This window comes from Lissotriton helveticus, chromosome 4_1 (assembly GCF_964261635.1).
Source record: "Lissotriton helveticus chromosome 4_1, aLisHel1.1, whole genome shotgun sequence".
Taxonomy (NCBI): Eukaryota; Metazoa; Chordata; class Amphibia; order Caudata; family Salamandridae; genus Lissotriton; species Lissotriton helveticus.
The window spans coordinates 1,576,730,619-1,576,749,812 of record NC_136063.1 but is presented as its reverse complement, the minus strand read 5'-3'; positions in this window follow the sequence as shown (position 1 = coordinate 1,576,749,812).

The following is a 19,194-nucleotide window of genomic DNA, read 5'->3' as shown; positions in this document are numbered from 1 at the left end:
GTAAAAATTACTATTCCCACTCCAGAGAGTGCAACAGTAGAGAAAGTGTTGGATAGCGTAGAGGTAAAAATTACTATTCCCACTCCCAAGAGTGCAACAGTAGGGAAAGCGTTGGATAGCGTAGGGGTAAAAATTACTAGTCCCACTCCAGAGAGTGCAACAGTAGGGAAAGCTTTGGATAGAGTAGGGATCAAAATTCCTATTCCCACTCCAGTGAGTGCAACAGTAGGGAAAGCGTTGGATAGCGGGAGGGTAAGAATTACTATTCCCACTCCAGTGAGTTTAACAGTAGGGAAAGTAATAATTTAATAAATTAATAAAAAATAATTTAAATATCAATACCAATAAAAAAGTAATAAAAAATAATTACCAATTTACTATTATGTAATAGTTAATCTATTAGAAATACAAATAAATATTAGTTATTAAAAAATAATTACCTATTCATAATTGACAACTAACTAATTTTCAATAACAAAAACCAATTATTAATAAAAATTAATACCAACTAATACTTATTTAACAGTAAATTAATTATCAATACACAAAAAGTATTTTTAATATGTAATTAATTCAAATTAAATTACTTTCCCCGGTGCTGTCTTTGATCAACCTATCTCTTTCTTCTGGAGTGGTTCCCGTCAGATGGAAGCAGGCGGTAGTCACCCCAATCTTGAAGAAGGCGACCCTTGACCCCCTTAAACCTGAAAACTACCGCCCTATCTCCCTTCTTCCTTGGGCCACAAAAGTAGCGGAGGCCCATGTGAATGCCACTCTTTCAGACCATCTTGGTAGGTTTAACATTCTTGATCCTACCCAGAACGGGTTCCGTGCGGGTCACAGCCCAGAGACAGCCCTTCTCTCTATGGTCGAGCACTTGCGTTTCGTGCTGGATTCGGGTCGAACGGCGGCACTACTGTTATTAGATCTCAGTGCCGCCTTCGACACGGTCTCGCACGGGATTCTGCTATGGTGGCTGGAGGAGGTGGGTGTCTCTGGCCTCGCCCTGTGCTGGTTTCGATCCATTCTTACGGATAGGTCATTCCAGGTGGCGATCCCGCCCGGTAAATCGACATCTTAACCATTAGACCAGGGGGTCCCACAGGGGTCATCGCTGAGTCCCACCCTTTTCAATCTTTATGTGAGACCGCTGGCTGCGGTCGTCAAGCGGTGGGGCCTGACTATGGTCTCCTATGCAGATGACACGCAGCTGGCGGTCACACTGAGTGGGGACTCAGGTCTGGAGGCTCCCAGGTTCTGTGATGGTCTGCGGGAAGTGGCTAACTGGATGAATTCCAACTGTCTCCAGTTAAACTCCAAAAAGACGGAGATTATGGTGGTTGGTAAACAGGTGGCTCTGTGGGGCGACAAGTGGTGGCCTTCGGATTTGGGTGTGACCCCCCTCCCAGCGTCAGAGTTAAAGAACTTGGGGGTGTGGCTTGATCCCTCCCTGAGTTTCATCTGCCATACCAAGAAGGTGGCAGCTTCTTGCTATGGCATCATTAGAGGACTCCGACCCAACCTCAAGTTCTTTGACGCACCCACAAGACAACTGGTGGTCCAGGCATCAGTTTTGTCCAGGTTGGACTATGCCAGCTCACTACTGGCAGGGGTTAACCAGTCAGAACTCTCCCGTCTGCAGCTGGTTCAAAACGCCGCGGCCCGACTGGTGACAGGTTTGCCTAGGCGGTGCCCGGTGTCTAACACCCTGCGCTCTCTTCACTGGCTCCCTGTGCAGCAGAGGATTAGATTCAAGGTTCTTTGCCTTGCTTTTAAGATCCTCAAGGGTATATCCCCACAAATTTTGGAGAACCTGTTGATCCCTTACGTCCCCTCCCGCACTCTCAGATCACTCGGCCAGTACCTAGCTGTGGTCCCGCGCTTTAAGCTGAGTAGAGCTGGTGGCCGCTCTTTCCGAGTTCTGGCGGCGAGCTGGTGGAATTCTCTGCCTCCGCAAATCCGGGCCATTGATGAGCTCCTTCAGTTTAGACGGGCCATTAAGACCTTCTTATTTATCTAGTCCCTTTGAGGTGTCTCTTCTTTTCTTCTATCTGATTTTATGCCGTGTTGTGTTTACCTTTGCAAAGCGCCGGGACGCCCCTTTGCTGGGGCAGCTGTGCGCAGTACAAATAAAAATAACATAACATAACAATAACATAACTTTCCAACCTATTCCCCTATAAACACACAATTAATACAAATTAATTACCAATTAAAAATTAATTAACAATAAATTAAAAATCAATACCAATAAATAAAAATGATTGACTTAATTCCAATTAAATTACTTCCCAACCTATTCCCCTATAAACCCACAACCCGCTATGGAAAATAAATTAATACAATTAACATAATCATCAATTAATCAATTAATACAAATGAATTGCCAATTCAAAATTAACAATAAATTCAAAATGAATACCAATAAATAAATACAAAAATTTAATTAAGTACAATTAAATTACTTCCCACCCTATTCCCCTATAAACCCACTACCCGCTACAGAACTAAAAAGCAAAATTAAATTAATAATAAGTAATTTCTAAAAATTAATATTTAATTTAATATAATTAAATTACTTCCCACCCTATTCCCCTATTAACCCACAACCCACTACAGAATTAAATTACGCAAAAGTTCAATAACATAAAATTCATTACTTAAAATAAATTAAACATACATCACAAAAATAATATACACTTTTCACACATATACTAAAATACAAAACACTTTAAAAAAATCAATATCATAAAAAATTCGATATATTTTAATGCCTATATTATATACTTCGATATTTTGACTTCTATATTTCGACAATGGATATTATTTACCTTCCATTCGATATTTTTAACTACTATATTGTGTCCATTCGATATTTTGCCCATTCTATATCTATATTTTCACTTTGATATTATGTCCATTCTATATATTTTTTTTCGATATTATGGCTAGTTACCACTGACATCATCAGTAGAATTCAGAGGCTTCCTATGAGTGTCAAAAAATAACAGAAAGAGAAAACATGTGTCAGTAGTAGCTAGCACTGGATGTCTTTAACATACAGTTACATTATAAATGTATGGTTGTAGGATAGGGAGCTACCTGTACATTTCCCCTCTTCCACTTGGTAGGATTTAAATGGAAAATGCATGCTGATCAGAAGGTTACCTAAACAACAAAATAAGGTAGTCATGTAAGTATTCAAGTGCTGTATGATTATATGTTATGAAGCTCTAGAAACTACTATTGTCTTGTCTAAAAACAAAAATGACAAAAAAATGCCCCAAATAAATCATTAATAGAAAAATTCAACCATAAACAATATGGTTTATATAAGTTTCCAATTAACAAACATCACGAAAAGGTGTGGGGCTAAATAGGATATATGGGTTTCTTTACTTCACACTGAAGTCGTTGTAGTATCTTAATATTTTTAGGCCGATGCAATAGAAAAACAAGATCTCCAACTCATATGGAAAACCAAGTTCAGATAAGTATCCAACCTTCCCTGATGTTGCCCATCCCCTACAGCAAGTCGTTGATATGACTTGTGATATAATGGCAAGCATGGTAACAACGCAGTTGTTGCACAGTTATGGCGTTGTGGAGACAACGTTGTAAACGCTGTTTCATCATTAAAAGCATTAAACATTTTAAAATCATGAAACCCAAATTCACATGACAATCGCTCCATTGAATAAAATCCAGCCACAGACAAGCTAATGCGTTTTGTAATTATCAGCTGTAAAAACATCAGTCCAGGTCTTCCCTCTGGAGAATTCATACCATTAAGAAGGGGAATTTTCAATTTGCGATCATGGTCACAACAGAAGATAATGAAGGACAAGTACAGTAAGGGAATCAAGACCTGGCTGTTCGATTGAGAGCAGGAGCAAGCACCTGGAGACCCTTGGGGTGGCAAACAGTGCTTTACAAATACAACTTGATTGATTGATTGATTGATAGATTGATTGATTGATTGATGATTGATTGAAGGGTGTCTTGTCTTGAAAAGTTGTCAGAAAGTCAAGAGGGGAGATTCTTCACCAGTGATCACCTTTTAGGAAATGGGAGTAGTTGATCCCATATACCAACACATTATCTTGTTAGAAGGTAAAGATGAAAACAATTGTCAATGAAAATTAACTAAGGCTCAATGAGAGAGGCTGTTTTGAGCATGACAAATGTGTGCACTGATCTTTTATGCAATTATAAAGCCTCCCAATCACATTTTCTACAAGCAAGGAAATTCTCTTAATCCATGCAATATCACATTTTCTAAATGATTCCGGGGCTGTACAACTCAGACTGCTGAAGAGCCTGAAGACCCTTTTGCACATACTTCAGCCATGCAATATTCTTTCCATGATCCAAAGAGAAGCAATCCCTCAAAAACAGCTTTACTTGAGTTCAGTTTTAACCCATAATACCAGCCTTCTTAAAAGAGGTCAAAGGGTAAATAGATCCACTATGTATCTGTTAGACCTATGAGAGAGATCTACTTAATTCTTCTCTGGACATTCTGTCAGCTGGTCATGTGTAGTAGCCACACGCCTTGCATTTCCCTTACTCAGATATATGAGCTCATTTTCTTGGTCCTGAGTCAAATGTGAAATGTCTAAAATACCCAAATGATTTCTTCCGATTTCACCTTTAATTTTGGTAATCTAGAGGTTTCACTATTTCCTGACCCGTAGAAGGTTTTTTTCTGTATCTTCTACCCCCTGTCCTCAGTAGTTATCTCAAACTATGATGGTAGAATATCATTCCCAAATGATCCTGTTTCCCCCTGTGCAATTGGGATTGTAAAAATAATCCTTATCCCTCCTCTTAAAGACTGAACATTTTGTGGTGTGGTCCAAGCAACAATGTGTGTGTTTTGTGAATCTAGGATCAAACCCTGTCACGACTATCCTTCAGCTCCTGGGACAACAGGATTTGGAGCAACGTTTATTGGTGCAGTTGCAACGGGAATTGCCAAAGTCTGATCCAATGCGACTTGTGACACTGGTGCAGGAACAGTTACAATAGATGCTGTAACACATGGAGCAATTTCAGAAGTAAGTGTTTTGGTAGGTGCAGTTGTAATCGAAAGAGTTGGAAGTGGTCCCACAATATGAATTATGCTCAGGTCAACAGGGGCTGTAGCCACTATACCACCAGAGCTTTTAGTGTTGTGTAACATTGTAGGGCCCTATTGTAAATTTCCCGATTCATGCCCTTATATGGTATAAATCACCATATCCTTATATAGGCATAAGAATCATAACCATATTTAGACATAGCTCTTGCAGTCCAAATACGGCTGGGCTACTTCCACTAGTTCCGAAAATCCACAACGATTTCTTGGAAAACTCGGCTTCAGCAGCTAGGGACTTCCCCTTGCTCGAATACTGACTTGTCCAAGAACTCATGGAGTTTTCAAAGAACTGAGACTCTTTGATGACGTTATTATGTCCACCTTTTTGTCAATCTCGGCACCTTCAAAGTATAAATATGCCCACACTTGCCATAGCAAGCACACAGTGGTTTGGAGCAGTTCGACTATCTACTTGCCCGACGCGCCCTGCTACTGCAAGTGCCGAAGGAAGCCGACCCTCCAGCAGACGCACTGAGAGAGACGCTGTCTTTTCTCCTGCCGAGATATCCAGCTCCAGTGTTTCCAAGCTACCCTTGCGGGTTGTTGGGAAATCGAGTCCTGATCCTGACATTCTTCATTCCATATCAAGGTAAGGAGCTGATTAGACCCTAAGAGAAATCTTGGACAGATTATTGGCAAAGAATACTACATTTATGCTACACCTCACTTACTTCTTCCCTCGTACTAAGCGTAGGTCAGGTACATCATGGTAGGCGTATTTTAGAAGCACCAGTTGAGTACTTTTAGCCTCTGTTATGTATGTATGTATTTATCTATGGTTTAGGAAGCATACAATGCTCTTACAGTATTATTTTATTCTATCTTTCTACTGTATGCATTACGTTTTGCAACCAGTGTTACGATTGTAGCAGTCCATTTCTTATGCTTGAGAAAGAAGACTGTTCAATAAATCCTTTTATTGAAAACGCCCATCTATCTATTTCTCTGTATCTCTGGTGAAACGAAGCATGCACGATTGACTGATTGAAATATCTAGCTATTGTTTCCACGACTCTGAATATCAGTTTTATCTTGGGGAACAAAGTTGTCATGTTTATGCAGTTGTCAGAAACTAAATCCCTTCTTGTGAACTCAAGAAAGTTTCTAGTGAACTCTGAGCTAGCTGGCACTCACAATTAAGTCTAATATACTTCGATAGAGACCTAGTAGACATAAGTCCTACGTCACATCAATAGGATATATTACTCCAATGCGCAGAGCCTATTGGGAATAAAGGAACTACACCACATGGCGCCCAACATTTGGTAAGGCACTAATGTAACGCTAGATACTAGAGTAACTCAGTCGTGCTTTTCACAGAGACCCCTTTATCTCGTAAAATACTCCAATAGACGTCTGGAGTGGGTTAAAGGATTAAATATCCGCCTTAAACTGAGTAGGATGAAAAATCCTATTATTTTGTTGTTTTTCGTTTGTTCAACATTGAAGGATACAGTGTTCCAAAATATTGTGCACCTTATGCACCTTGTGCACCTTATCTTTTCCCGGCTCGGCAAACATACAATAAACAATTTAGAATACCGACAACACCAAAACCGGTGGAGCTGGAAATACTCTACCAGGTTTTGACACCACAGGGTTTAATGAAGACGACGTGGATGCTATAATCATCCCGGAAAACCTATTAAAGCATTAGCTCTAAAGCTTATAGAAAACGGCCTATCAGCAAGAGGTGGTAGAGTCATATTTGTCATAGAGGCACATGAATATCGACAGACAGAGGTATTCTATACATGGATTATCTTTCCACAAACGAATCCAACAACACATGTGTTCCACTTCTACAAGATGGAGGAACCTCCAGCGGAATACGCTCCTTTCGAGGACATTGAAATTCCACTAACTTACCAAGAACATAAGCTCTGGTTTAAAGGCGCCCTACAACATCAAAATCACATTACCAGGCTCAGTCCACTAGGTAGACCAGGAGCGACATGTGCTAGCTAGCTATACACCACATCCTGTCATAGAACAAATGACAGGTCCAGAACTGTTAGCTCAGCTAAAACAATTAATCAAAATCCATAGACAATTGGTACAATATGTCATGTGGACTTTAACAGTCCAACCTGCTATAAGAATTCCACAGCACACCCCTCATCAGGGGAACACAAACAAAATTACACCATAGTCTATACAATCAGTCATTGGCAAGTTGGCCGCAAAAAGGGAACAAATTCCATTTTGGTTAGCTCAAAAAATTACTCAAATAGAGGCAGTATTTCCGGATAGTACACCTCATGAGAAACACAGGATTTTAACAATCTGTTTACCAATGGGGATCGCACCACACATGGAGGACTGTGACACTTGACGTCCTGAAACAGATTCAAAATGAATACGGACCAGAACCTGCCTTGAATCTTGGTATGAAATTACTAAAAGATTACAAACAGGTTTCAGCTATATTATTAGCTAACATTAAAGGTGAAGCAGCATCCGTGGCAATCCACCAAAAATTAAAAGAACTTGATAGTACTGAGCAACCGTATAAACTTGTTAGAATTATTGAAAAATCCTAGGAAGAACTAGGAAGAGATAGTTTGAGTGGGAAACCAGTAAAACCTGAACTGACAGAAAATCCTGAAAAAGGTTTTATCAAAAACAGTCTCACTACACCTAAAAAGAAGGGGGAAAATAGCAAACAGTCACTTCCTAAAGAGAAGCGTTCCCAGTCCAGAGGTAGATCTCCTCAAAAGGAGCACTCTGAAAAGAGGTATAACCTTAGAAATAGGGATAATTTAGGAAAACCTGATAGATATCAAGATACTGATACACGCTCCTCTCGTACCTTTAAGACTTCCTCTCAGAAATCCAAAAGAAGAGGACGATAAGAACAAAAAGAAGAACGTGTGAAGTCCAAAGACGATCAACACGTTCCAAAAAATAAGAAAACCCAATTCACCAAAAAGAAGGTAGCAAGTCTAAAAATCAGACATGCCGAGGATCTTGAGGACACAACTCAAGAACAGGGAGTGGGCCCAGACAATGCTGGACAGCGCAGCAGAGGTCACCATAGCTCGCAGGATCCTGAAGGATCATCTGGAGACAGTGGATCTGAATGAATACACTCAGGTTGAAACTGCCGACACCAGGGTTAGTGTACCCCATAAGTTATACGAAAGTCACACTCCGAATAGAGGGGGACATAACTACGAAAATAAAATCACTCTTTTGGGAAAAACTATCTAAGGGTTATGACATTCTTCTGGCTGAAAAAGACTGGCCACCTGAATTTGTCAGGGAGTGCCCACATGGCGAAGAGAACATTATGCCAGCCTTCTCAAATCATATTCCTATTCATAAAAAATACACCCATGCCAGAAAATGGGTTGTGGCCCAGGCTCCAGCATAATATAAAAAACATGTGGGATGAGATGAGGATTCTCCTCACCACAAAATCCAGTTAAATAATCAACCAACTACTCAAAGGCAGTATCCAGTTAAGCAAGAAGCTAAAAAACAGGTCAGGGAGATCTTAGATCAACTTGAATACCAAGGGGTGATTGAAACATGCACCTCGTCCATGAACAATCCTTTGTTTCCTGTCTCCAAACCAGATAATACATATCATCTAGTCTTGGATTACAGACATTTAAACTCTTGCTGCAAAACCTTCGCAGTACAAAATGCACACAGTGCAGCACTAATGAATAACATTGTGCGCAAAAAATATAAAACAACATTAGATATTTCAAACGGTTTCTTCTGTCAAAACATTGCACCAGAAAGCAGGTACTTGACAGCTTTCTCGATAATGGGGACACAACAACACTTTTGTCGTCTCTCCCAGGGATTCAAGAGCAGTCCTGGATTATTTTCAGCCAGAGTAGCAGAGTTACTACAAACGTACGATGATGAGGCATTATCTTATGTCGATGACATCTATCTTACAGACGATGACTTGGACAGGCACTTGAGCAGGGTGAACACCATAATACTGGGATTCGCCTCAGCAGGGTACAAATTCAATTTTAAGAAATCAAGGATTGCCCTCCTCAACGTCCTAATCTTGGGATCCGAACTTTCAAGTGAAGGCAAAAGCCTGGCAGCAAACTTTTTAGAAAAATGTGCGCTGCTCCAACCTCCAAAAAAGCTGAAAAATTTACAGTCAGTTTTAGGATTCCTGAATTTCGGAAGAACTTACATTCTAACCTACGCAGAAAAGGGTTAAACCTCTCTACGAATTAATAAAACCTGATTTCAAACCAACTAATTGGACTCAAAAACACACAGATATTTTGCGTTCAGTGCAAACAGACATGTTAGCAACAACACATTTACAGACACGCGTAAATGAATGCAACCTTTTAATCCGAATCATCCCAAGGAGATGCGGATTCATATACCTAACCTTTAATGAAGGGGAAAAGGTATCAATAGCTTACAAGTCACACTTATTCACACAAGCTGAAATGAAATTCACTTCAACAGAAAAAATTCTGACAGCGGTTCAGACTGCAGTAGCAAAAGAAAGAGCCCTCGTGCAGGGTAAACGCATAAAAATCGTTACTCCTGTACCTGCCTTAGAGGAAGTAACAAAGGCAAGCATTCCAAATGCAAAAGCTTTACATCCAAGATGGATACAATGGGTTAATTATCTTGCTGCGACAGACGTTAAATACGTTTTTGATCCTTACTTTAGGGACACAAGAATTTCTCCAATACGAACGAGAATGTCCTCTGCCCACTGAAATCCTGCCTCTAGAACATTACGGCTGTATAATATATACAGACGGATTAGCACAGCCCGCAATTCGGGGAAAACAAGCTTATAGTGCTGCGTGCGCGATTGTTAAAGGCCGCTGGTGCAATGGTAAATTCAGACCCATGGTCACAAAAACACCAAGTCTCTAGGAGACTGTACAGCTCAGCGAGCTGAACTACAGGCTTTCAAGATGGCGCTTGAAAATACAGATCGCGAATTCCCCACACTCATAGTGTGCGATTCGTATTAATGCGTCCAGTCTAACAATGAACATCTGCAGAACTGGGTTAAAAATGGATTTAAAGATGCAAAAGGTGGCACAATCAAGCATAAAATGCTTTGGGAACAAGTAGTTATTTTAAAGAAAGAACTACAAAAACTCACGTGATCCATACACTGAGTCATCAGCGTGATGGCGTTCACGTTGAAGGGAATTCATTGGCTGAAGAAGCCGCCAAGGCAGCTGTGTAAACGGCTTCCGTAGCTGCAATCACTCGTTCAAAAACAAAAATAGACAGCAAAATAATGCCAGCTGTCACTGCTTCAATAAAAGACAGTGGTAAAACATTACCAAAAGGCTTTCCACTCAAGTACTCATATATAACTGATGCAAATAATGTTCTGTTTGCTCGAATCCCTGGAGTGGGGGATAGAGTTAATCACAAACATGGAACACAGGTTAGGACTAATCTTAGCAGCACATGAAGGGTTTACATCTGCACACGCAGGTGTTTCCGCCACAGTTTCATTATTAAAACAACGATACTTGTGGCAGAGCATGAGGACCAAACCAGAAAGTATGTTTTGGAATGTGAAATCTGCCAGAAAATGAAGGTTTCAACAGTGAAACGCCCGGCGCAGATGCCCCTTCTAATTTCAGATGAACCATGGCCGCAGTGGATTCTTACACGAGATTCATTTGGATGTGGCCTCAGCGCTCGGCTGACGCCCAAACTGTTATAAAATTTGCGAGCCTTTATCTGCACATACGCAATGGGCACGCTACATTCTGACCAGGGCCCTGAGTTCAGCTCTAGGGCTTACAAGGAGGCCATAGCCAGTTTGGGCGTTGCATTGCGGTTTTCGAGTCCATTCCATCCTGAGGGAAATTCGGTTGTGGAGAGAAAAAAACGTGACATAAAGAAATCTATAACAGCTAGGGTATTAGGTTCAGATGATGGGTGGGTCAAACATCTAATATGCGTCCAACGTAGTCTTAATAACCTGCCAAGAAATTCTCTGGGTGGAATCACTCCATATGAAATCCTTTTTGGTACTAGAATGTTGATTGAAGACCTCGATCATCATACTTCAGTGGTGGAACAAAAACCCTTTGATATCAAAGATCGTTTGACTGTTTTACAGGACTTAAATGAAACAAGAAGAAGTCTAAGCAACACCATCGAAAAGCCAACGGCCACTGAAGAAAAAACACCTGTCCCAGCAAGACCTGTCTGGATTCCAAAGATTGGGGATCTAGTCAGAGAGAAAATAGCAGATATGAAGGAATTCGGGCCTTCTTACAGAAAACCAGTAACTGTACTAGCAGTCCATGGATCAAGAACAGTATTACTGCCGCCTCTTGCTGGAAGAAAGGAGAACCGGTCTGTATCAATTGACCTGGTAAAACCACATTATGTGGCCGGTAATAAGTAGTAGGCCCAGTGGACTCCCAAGATGTAGCAGACGACCAAATCTTGCTACTATCCAAGAGGTTCAAACTGAAAGGCTCATCACCTTTGAAGATTCTGCAGTGAGAAAAGAAGGACTATGTAATAAAGCCATGGTACTTTTGCCTCTTGAAACCCAAATAACAGTTTGTGAAGACACTCCCGTCTAAAATGATGTAGCATCTGCCTATACAAACATGTTAAGGAAACAAGCAGCACCAGCAATTTTAAATAATCCGGATGCAATACCAACTATTGACAGAACTGCCTCTGGCTATTTCATCAACTTCAATACCTTTTTCTGAGGATCCCAGTGAACCTGAAACAGCTCCAACAAACAAAACTTTCAAGGAACAATTAACAGAACTTGGTCACCAGCTTGCAAATACATATCTGGTTTCACCATGGGTTGAGTTTTGGATTGGATTAGGTGTATGTTGTTTCCTACTATGGCTCATTCTTGTTTTAAGTTTGGGAAAGCTGATAGATGGAAAACATATAAAAATGGCCACAGCAAGTAAGAACATCAACTTGCTCCTGAAACCACACAAATCATCTAATCGTGAACAACGAAACCTGTCATCAGTGAACATCACAGGCGTTCCTCTACCTCGTGGAATAGCATGGGACAGAACTGATTATGACATTTATGGCCCGGTAGAGCTGTTGAAGATTCCACACCAATTTAAGGTTTCCTTGAGTGATTTTGTTTCACCAAGTACATTTTCTGATGATTGGGACTTTGAAACTGTTAGTAACATGATGGCAGACTTAGAAATGTCAGCAAAATTTGCAAAACATGAATACTTAGAAGGTTTATTAAATTATGAAGAAATGTATTGTTTTAATCATGTTGTTCATCATTATTTGCACAAATCTGCAAACCCTAGAAATGTTTTAACTTATAATCAATGGGAACATTGTCCGACACCTCCAAAAGGTAGCTCTAAAACATTCTATAGAAAATGTCCATACAGGTTTTAATGCCACAAATCCAGAAAACTTTTACTTTAAAAATGTTAATAAGACAGGCCTGAAAAGTATGTTGACAAATACTAAACACATTTATTCTGCTGCCTTTTATGCTCAATTGTCCTTATTAGGCTTTGACTTTTGGAAAGCCAACATTGAGACAAAAACTGTTTGGGGCACAAAAGACTGGCAGGTACAAGGTTTAGAAGCATTATTCAGAGCCTGCATCATCCCAGAACAAATAGTGTTCTTAAATGAAACTGTTCAATAGACATCTTGTCTTGGCTTGGCTAAGATAAAAGATTTAAACAAACCGTCTATACCTAAGCCCACACCTGAAAGTAATAGAACTTCGGATGAGGAGGTAGACGTAAATTATATTTTACTACAAAACAGAACTAATCCTGACTGGAAAAAATGGTTAATCTGGTCCACAGACACGAATATCTGTCAAGATAGATTCCTGAACAAGACACAAGGGTTTACAGCAACTTGGCCAGATCCAAGATATGTCCAGAGACAACATCCAGGGATACTAGCAACTTACAGTGTAGGAAAACTGTGCCTTGAGTGGCTAAAAAAATCGGAACTCCCAGATATAAAACAACACTTAACTTTACTTAAAGATGGCATTGACTTATGAGAATACTTACTTCGACCTCGCAAACCACATCATAAATGTTTCATATACGACGGTATTTATGCTGCTTACAATGAAGCTTGGAAGTCACGCAAATGGAAACTGCAGTATTAATTTAGAGAAAGCACTATCTGTAGTGGACAATGGGTTAACAACTCTGTCGTCCAGAATTTATTCTTTGGACAGCAATGTATCCTCTGCCATAGACAAAATGGAACAGGGCTTGCTAATGTTACAACATGGCCAGTCACAATTACGTTCTATAATGCTGTTAGGCTGGACGTTACAAAACCTTCGTCCTGGCTATGTGCCTTGGCGTCTTATCAACACCACGTCACTGTTTACTGTATTTAACCTTACAGATAAACAAATCTCTTTGGCACAGAGGGAAGCAGACTATACGGTGCTGAGCATAGAAAAACTGGAGAGATTACCATTGACCGTTTCTGAGAAACCATCAATTGAATAGATAATACATTGCACCATCACGATACCAGTGACGATTTTCCAGTTTCAGTATTGCTTAAAACACACACCAGCAAGCCTGTATGAAAGGTTGGGTAAAGAATACATAGAGTTGACCTGGGATTTACCATACACACACAAATGTTGGTGTGGGGGAAAGGAGGTATTTCTTAGTGGAAGAAATTGTAAAACCACATTAAGCGGTACACTTCTGTGTCAAGGCATTAATTTACATGGAGCCTGTGAGGGTTCTTCAAACAACTTATCATGCCACCTGCAGGGTTCCCCGGCAGCAGTGATAGATCCAATTTTTAGGCAGCTTTCCAATGGAAGCTACATAATGCTGAATGATCACAGCTGTTGTGGAATGATGCCAGGAATAGCCTATCTCGTTAGTGTGTCAGCCAGGGTCACTTGTTGTATGCAAGTATTGTTTCCAAAAACGAAGACAGATGGGGAGTCGCCACTATGGCCTTCACTAAACATCTCTTCTATACAAATTGATACTTTAAGCAGAATGAAAGCCCTTCTTTTGCAAAAAAACTGTGCCACTGACCTCATCCAGAGAGATGTATGATCAGCAAGTTGCAAGGACCTCTGCAGAGATACATGCATTATTATCAACAAACTGGCCAATACATTTCTCAGAAATGTTAGGTCGTATCTTAAACATGTCTGATACCAGCGGTATTGTACATGTATTTAAGACGATTTTTTCGGGACTGTTAAAACCATTTGAAGCAGTCCTGGGCATTTTTCCTAACTTCGTGAACTCTGTTTTTGGCGGCCTGCCTCTCATCTTGGGACTCGTAGCAGGGATCCTGTTTTTATTCCTCCTGCTCCGTTATGGCAAGTCCAACCACCAGCGATACCCAAATTACCATGGAGAATGCTCTCTTGGCCATGCAGTATCGTGAAAGAATAACACAGATCCTTGGCTTGGCTCGTTTGAGAGATCTGAATACCACATGGTTCCTGTCATTCAGACCAATTTGGCAAGATTGCATCTTACCTGTTCTACAATGCCTGCTTTGTGGAGAGGAATGCGTGTTAGGTGTCTGTCTAACACTTCCATCAGCAATGCCAACGGATGCTGGCACTTTACTGAGTCCAGTAATGGCTCATGTATTGTGTTGCCCCCAACGGCTACCAATCCTGATGATGGCATTCATTGAGATCTCACCGGCAATTTCAGCTGAAGGTGAGATATGCAGACCAACAGGCACACAGGTACCATCTGCTGCGAACATTGCTAACGCGACTGACACTGATGGCGATGTTTCACATCTGTGTACAATTGATCTTCTTAATGAAGTGGTTCAACTTTCATCTACTGTGGTAGATGATTTCTTTGCCAGCCTAAGCGACTTGGGGGTCGATTCCAATTCGGTAAAATCCAGTCTGAATCGCCGTACCGTTCGTTTTTCCCATACGAATCGTAGGCTGAACCGTCCCCGTACGTACGATGTAGTACGATGTGCACCCAATGCAGTTCTCTGTACGAATCGTACAAAGGACCGTACGACTAAATAATCTGTACGGATCGCACTCGGAACACGCAGTACGCGATGTCCGTATGAACAGAAGCAGCTTTGTATGACCCAGCAAGTACGATTCGTATCAACAACACTCCGTACGACTCTTTTTTACGGGAGCTGAAAATGTCTGGAAAAGCAGATTTCGCCTCGTAATGCGCACGGAGCGAACCCCCCTGGTACGGTGCGTACAACACATGATTGCAGGGGTACAGTGCAACGGTGTACGGTGCGTACACGCCTGGATTTCAGGGGTACGGTGCGTATGTCCCCGTGCGTACACCCCATGTATGTTGGTGGACGGTACATAGGGGTACGGTTCATACCCCCCAAGGCCGTAGGTGTACGGTGCGTACACCCCGTGCGTACACCCCTTGAATCTAGGGGTACCGTGCGTATGATATTGTGTGGCTCTCCATACGAATGGCCCATACGCGTACTCGGTCCCCGGTCTGGATCGTACTTGAGAATAACTAAAAAGAGATAGTGTGAGATAAGGGTTTTATTAACCATTGACAGCAGTTCAAATTATTTTATTCATTAAGTATTAAAATTCAGTCATCATCACTATAAATTCAGATAATTCATTATTCGGTATTTCAATACAAGCTAGAATACCAAGTTAATCAGCATTACAAATAAAACAGTGAAAATGTAGCAAACATGTGCCATAAAGGAATTCCCTAATCAAAATAAATAGAATTTAGACATAAGAATGTCAATTTACTTCAGCAAACAAAGAAAGGCATCGGTTTGCAAACCCAAATGAAGGGTTCTGATGAGAGATGGGAAAATCGGAAAAGTATTATTAGTTATAAATCAGCAGGCATACCTATCCCCTCACTGAGATATGGGAAAGGCTTAGATGGGGTCTCTCCTGAAACAAATCCCTAATTCTTCTACTCTGCTTTAGGTACACACCCTAATGTAAGTCTGTTAAATCATAGGTATCTGTCAGCGCAAAAAGTGGCGCATTGCTGGAGTTGTGTCGGAAGCCTGACGCAACTCCAGCAATGTTCCTTTGGGGAAAGCCCCATGTGAAAGGGCCTGTGTCACTCTTACGCCTACCATGAGGCAGGCATAAAGTGTTGACGCATTGGCGTCCTAGAAGTGGCACTGCAAAATCTCATAGATTTTGCTGCGCCATTCCTACGACCCTTTCTTGCAGAGGTACGCCCACCCTGCATACAATATACCTGCGTCACTTCAGAAATATGGCACAACACGGCACATTTTTTACGCCACTGGTGCGTCACAAAATGTGACGCACCGGTGGCGCAATAGTGACGCGGGGGTTCATTAATGAGCTCCATAATTTTCAACAACTGATGTATTCCCTGTGCCGGACATCCAATCAGTGCTCAGCAATCTTTGGGAGCAGGTGAACTACATAGGTTCTCAAATTTTCACAATAGGATACAAAATCACATCCTTAGGATCATACATAGTCCACATCTTGCAGTTCAGACAGTCCTTCCCACGAGTTGCATTTCCTGCTGTCTCCTCTCCTCCCAGTGAGAATCTCACTATAAATTGTCTAATACATAACAAATGCCTATTCATTAGCTAAAAGAAGTTTTCTGGAAAGTTGCAGCATAAATAGTGGAAGAGAAAAACCTCTAAGGAGAAGCAACCTTTCAATGCGAAAACAGGCATTTTAACTAACCCTGGGCATAGTTTGCATAGTAACCAACGCGTAGCTACGGAAAGTGCACTTCGCACTATGCGAACTGCGTAGTGCACTGTGCAAAATGCTGTTCGCACTGATTGCACAGTGCTGGATGCTTGTCCGCACTGTGCAATCAGTGCAAACCGCATCTTGCACAGTGCAAGCGGTCGTTTTCTGCTGCTCCGGTTGATTTCAACTCGATCAGCAGCTTTCTCAACGCGGACTGGTGGTTTCTCATCGTGAGAGGTCGCGAGCATACGCGCCCACTCTCAATGAGAAACCTGACCTCCCCGCATTGAGTATCTCGCAGGGAGGTTCATTTTCCACGCTTGCGATCGCCAACTTGATTTTGCTGATCGCGAACGAGGAAAAAGACTCACGGGGATTTAATTTTACTCGCTCGCGGTCGCCAACTTGACGTTGAGAACCGCGAGCAAGCAAACAATTACCGCTACGCGGGTTTGCACTGTGTTACCTGCAATTTGCGTAGTGCAAAGTAGCGCAAAGTTTGCAAACTGCACGAGTGTAGCGTAGTACTTCGCCCTGGGTTAATTTTAACCCTAATGTGTACATTTATGTTAACATGGCATCAGTTCTCAGGCTAACTTAAGTCAGTATAATATGTTACCTAATTTATGCTTACAATTCCTACTGCAAAAATGTTGCACTTTCCAGGTTATGACTTTTTGTTGGTAAAATGAGGAAATTCTCGCTCTCAGAATCTTCCTCACTACCCAGCACTTCACCCTAAACATTGCACTTGGATGTTTCAAAACATGCACAGCCTACCAAGTTTTGCCTCATACTTTCTACATACAAAGCAGAGACTGCCTTACAGGTTCTCAAGGGATACACTAAGAAACCCAAGAGTACTCAAAATAATAGCATGACTCTCGCACTATGCACAGTTTGCTGTGACTGTTGGATATGGCACTCTCAGACCTAAGGAACGTCATATATTGTTTGTGGGGTACTGCACTCATACATACTGTGCATGAGAAGCCTGTGCAAACCTGCATTAGTGCACAACACTCTGGAAATATGTAACCTGCATACTGTGCAAACCATCTGCACAGTGTTGTGTAATACACTTAAATCTTGTCCCTGTGTCTCACCCAATAATCCGTTGTTATTCACTCTGATTGTATGCATTGTGTAAGGTACACGTAACACCATAGGCGCTCTCATTCAGACATCTACAGTCATCCACAGTGGACCATGACTTCTGTACAGACACTGATTCACTAGAAACCTGACCCACAGGTGCACACATGCATGTGCACACACGGGAAACAACCATTACATCGCAACTTTTACAACGCACTACCATTACAACGAAACTTTTACAACGCAAAAACCATTACAACGCAGGTATTTACAACGCAGGTATTTACAACGCAGGTGCTATTACAACGCATACCATTACAACGTAAGTATTGGTAAGTATATAATTATATTTAAATTGTTATATGTTTTTTTTTTATGGGGTATTTTTTGGGTTAAGGGTCAGTTTTGGGTTTTTTGGTAAAGGGGTATTTTTAGGGTTCAGGGTCAGTTATGGGTTTTTGGGTAAAGGGGTATTTTTAGGGTTCAGGGTCAGTTTTCAGTTTTTGGGTAAAGGGGTATTTTTAGGGTTCAGGGTCAGTTTTCAGTTTTTGGGTAAAGGGGTATTTTTAGGGTTCAGGGTCAGTTTTCAGTTTTTGGGTAAAGGGGTATTTTTAGGGTTCAGGGTCAGTTTTCAGTTTTTGGGTAAAGGGGTATTTTTGGGGTTCAGGGTCAGTTTTCAGTTTTTGGGTAAAGGGGTATTTTTAGGGTTCAGGGTCAGTTTTCAGTTTTTGGAAAAGGGGTATTTTTAGGGTTCAGGGTCAGTTTTCAGTTTTTGGGTAAAGGGGTATTTTTAGGGTTCAGGGTCAGTTTTCAGTTTATGGGTAAAGGGGTATTTTTAGGGTTCAGGGTCAGTTTTCAGTTTTTGGGTAAAGGGGCATTTTTAGGGTTCAGGGTCAGTTTTGGGTTTTTGGGTAAAGGGGTATTTTTAGGGTTCAGGGTCAGTTTTCAGTTTTTGGGTAAAGGGGTATTTTTAGGGTTCAGGGTCAGTTTTGGGTTTTTGGGTAAAGGGGCATTTTTAGGGTTCTGGGTCAGTTATGGGTTTTTGGGTAAAAGGGTACAGGGTAAAAATAAAGTACAATTAAATTTATATTAAATTAATTAAATTAAATTAAATTAATTAAATTAGAATTATTTACATTTGTAATTTAAATTATATACTTACCTATACTTACGTTGTAATGGCATGCGTTGTAATAGCCCCTGCGTTGTAAATACCTGCGTTGTAATGCCATGCGTTGTAATGGCACCTGCGATGTAAAAGTTGCGT